Raw genomic sequence first — 3,974 nt, 5'->3', positions numbered from 1 at the left:
GCTGCACCCCCTCGGGCCGGTGCTCCGCAGCGCCGGGCCCACCTGCTGCCCTCCAGCCGGGGCCGGCCCCCCGCTTCGGGGATGGGGCCTGTAGGAGAGAGCGCGGCGGCGCAGGCCGCGGAGGCCCTGTGCAGGTAGAGCCCCTGTCCCCATCTCCGGCTGCGGCCTGGGCTGGCCAACCCCAGCGCACCCCCTCCCCGCAGCTTGCCCTTCTGCTGCTGTCAGAAACGTGGGCTCTCCGCCCTGGCCTCACTTCTGTAGGACCTGGCAGCTGCTTGCTGAGCATCCCAACATAACAACCTGAGTGTTTCAGAGGGCATCATAACCATCCGCAAACGAGAGCGTGACCCCAGGCAAACACCGCACTCTTTCTAGGGACGTAACCAGGAGAAGGACCAAACCGAACGGCTGCCTCTCACGAGCTTTGGGATAAGTCTGAGCTGCAAACACACCCAGAGCTGAACCTCAGCCTGCTTACCAGCCACATCCCGACGGCCAGACCCTGAGCCCACAGCCCACAAGCACTGGCGGGAGGTAGAAATGCAGCCAGCTCAGCAGCCAGCCCTTGGTCTTAGCACAGCAAAGCATCCCTAAAGAAAGGCAAAATGACAGCTGTTGAGAAATTAAGGAAAAGTCCTTTCTGAAGACTTCCAACCTGTGTCACAGACACAAGGAGGGACAAGCACCTTGATCTGCTGTGGAGATGTCAGGGAACATTAGAAAACCCAGCACTGAAGTTGTCTGCTTTATTTGCACTTTAAAGCATGGAAGAGTTATGAATAATTTCTCCTATTTTGACACCAGGTAGAAAGCTCCTGAAAACACTCCTGGCTTAGGTGAACTGAAAGGTGACTGCTACTCTAATAACTGAAAGGTTATACCCAACATAAGAGTATGTGGGAAGAGCTGGGCGCAGAGGATCTGAAGTTTGCTGATGTATCACAACTTCCATGACAAGCAATTGAGATCAGTGCTGCTCCAGTAATGGAGCTCCTTGAGTGATGGACAACTGCAGAGGAGCAGAGGGCTTTGATTCACATAACTCACTGTAGAGAAATTAATTTCATATCCCCATCCAGAAACTCCGATTAATCCATGATAACCAGATACAATTCATTTTTCTAATTTTTAAATTAAATTTCTCAGGCTGATGCAATATATCAGCCTGAGCTTGCTCAAAGTGAAACGCCCCTCCTGAAGCATACCCCCCTCCAAGTGAAATTTAAGTTGGTGCCGTGGGTACAAACCATCTGCTGCCCACCGGTGGTGTGTGGGGCAGGGGTGCAGAGCAGTTCTGCAAGGATTGGGCAATGGGTGCAGGTGGAGATGTGGACGTCTCTTTGCAGACCCCACAGTGCTGAGAAATGGGGCTGCCATCCCTACCGCAGCCCCCAAACTTGGATTAGCAGCTCTGGCTCGGGGAGGAAGGAGGGAGGGAGGCTCAGGTTGAAATTCATTTTCCCCCTTCCTGCACCTCATTATAAGTTCCACCCACATAAGACCTAATTACTTGGCTTTTACGCTGGCAAAGTGGATTTCATCCTTGCTGTTTCCCATGGTGGTTGCCTTCATTTTCATGGCGGCACTGATGGTTACAGCTTATTGATGTTTTCACTTTAGTGATTTAAAGCAGAATACATTTTGTTATTAGCACTGTTTCTTTCATTGCTGCTTTAATCAAAGATGCAATTTAAGGCAAAGGATTGTGTGTAATGGTAAACAGTAGGATAATGCCTTGAGAGAACAGAATATTAATGTGTTTTTATTTCTCAAAACTGTGCTTATAATATATCTGGGATTACTTGGCTCCCAACATGCATGCATGGTGTGCTCCCTTTCCTGCCACAGCACCTGCCTTGCAATAGGGTGAGTGGTTGTGTGCATGTGCATGCCATGGAGGGGGAGAGGGAGGCACATGTGCTGCCTTACACACTGCAAAATCCCCTCTGCCTGCGCATCTCTCCTCCACGGGCACAAAGTTGGAGCATCCAGCATCACAGCAGTGCCCCTGGAGAACAGAAACAAAACTGGGAGCATGCTGAGTGCTCAGGGATGCTCAAGGTCTGGCTGAGTGCTAGATCACCCAAAGTTGGGAAAAGCTACATTCAAACACGGAAGTAAAATAATGGTGATAATGATAATGCTTGAGCTCGAGAAAGGGTGCCCCATGCTAAGGCTGAAAAGCAAGAAGTGAGCACAGCGTCTGCTGCCTCCCCGATGTCCCCGCATCGACAGCCATGCATTCACTCGCTTTCATTTCCTTGGATCTGACAATTTGCATTTCAAGGCAAGATTAAATATTGAAGTTTTGAGCGCTTCCATGTGCTTCAGGAGGAGCCGAACGGACCCACGCTGGAACAGGCTGAACACAGAAAAGCCATTTGTGCCAAACTGCTTGGTTTCCTCTTTGCCGAGCCATGATAATGTGATATCCGACAGCTGAATGTAGGCCACAACAGGCTTTTATAGTTGGAGGGGTGGAGGAGGGAGGGGGGCTGAATCCACAGTGCTACCAGCCAAACGCACTAAAATGATGAGAGATTTTTGGGGCAGGCTGGAGGCTCCCGGCCACTCCCTAGCTCCAGAAATTAGCCTCACCATTAGCACGAGCTCAGGGCCTGCTGGAAAGGGGTTTGTAGAAGATAGAGCTGCATTTGCCTCGGAAGGGACAACTCCCTGGCTGGCAGTAAATGCTACACAAAATTACTAGCCTTGCACTGCACAGACACGGGGATTTGTGGAGTATCTGTCATAATTGGTGGCCAGCTTCCCAGGGGGTAGCCACATCTTGCAAGTAACAGCACGAAACAACCAGTTGTGGTAGTTTGGTTTAGTTAACAGATTATTCCTGCCTGTTTCTCACCTTCTGGTGATGAGGAGATGAGGGAAGGCAGGAGGGTTGGTCTTCCTTGCCTCAGACTCTGCCTTTGGGGTCTCAGTGTGGCTCAGTGTGCTGTAAGCTAAACCTGGGGCTTGCTGGCAGGAGAAGAGGTGTTGGGAAAGGCAGGGCTTCATCCTGTCTTCCTGAGCCATATTTCCCTTGAACTGTACAATCTGAGCCTCAAAAATACCCCAGGACCATAAAACTTTTGCCACCAGATTAAGAGTATTAACCCCTGCGGGGGTGAAGTAACATCAGTTTCACTCCCCACATCCTCCTGCACCTTCATGTGAAATGTAATGGGCACTTTTAACAAGGACTGCGCTGCCTCCTCTGTGCTTTAGAGTCATTTTATGTCCTAACAGGCTGCAGAACAGTTGCCTCGCTCCACCCCAGATGCAGCCGCATTTCTGTGGTGAGGGAAAACTCTGGCAAGTGTGCTGAAGTAGGGTGCTTTGGTTTGAAAATTATACATTGCATTAAAAACCTGTATTAAAGAATAATATGCGGTCTGCAAGAACATTCAAATGAAACACTTCAATGTTAGGAAGTGTCTTATTTACAGCTGTCGGAGCAGCTCATGCCCTCTTCCCTCCCATGTCCACATGACAAGGAAAGAGATTGAAATAGGGGCTCACGTACGTCAAGATTGTAGCACAGTACATGCACACAGGGTTGAACTTGAGAAGAATCATACATTAGGCATTTCCTAACTTAAAAGCACTTGGCTTCACACTGTAAACAAAATTCTTTTAACATAGGAAATAACATTACAAATTATTATTTTTTTTAAATAAATGTCTACAACGTAGGTTATTGCAGCTGGACCTAAAGTATTCCTCGGCAGGGTTTGAACTGCCTGTCCTGACTGCTCCAGAGGTTTCTGCCCCCAAAATTGCCAGGAGTAACGGTCGGGTCTGGAAGGGGAAAGCTGCTCTCCTGCGAGGGGAGAGGAGGTGTGTGCGGCTTTTGCAGCCAGGCAGCGGATGCCAACCCCATACTCTGCCCACTGGTGTCCAGGGTGGACACGTCTGCGCCGAAGGGTGCCTGGGGAGGGGTGTGCGAGGGGGTGGGCACGGCCATATCCTGCAGC

General features: G+C 50.1%; 1 protein-coding gene across 2 annotated transcripts in view; it reads right to left on the bottom strand.

Moving 5' to 3' along the window:
* Positions 1-3,974, bottom strand: part of LOC113483193 (phosphatidylinositol 3-kinase regulatory subunit gamma) — an 84,442-nt gene that overhangs the window by 31,114 nt on the left and 49,354 nt on the right. The window lies entirely within an intron of this gene.

The sequence above is a fragment of the Athene cunicularia genome (genome assembly GCF_003259725.1).
Source record: "Athene cunicularia isolate RWA chromosome 8 unlocalized genomic scaffold, athCun1 chr8_part1, whole genome shotgun sequence".
Lineage (NCBI taxonomy): Eukaryota > Metazoa > Chordata > Aves > Strigiformes > Strigidae > Athene > Athene cunicularia.
The sequence above is the reverse complement of the archived record's forward strand: the minus strand, read 5'-3'. Positions and strand labels throughout refer to the sequence as shown.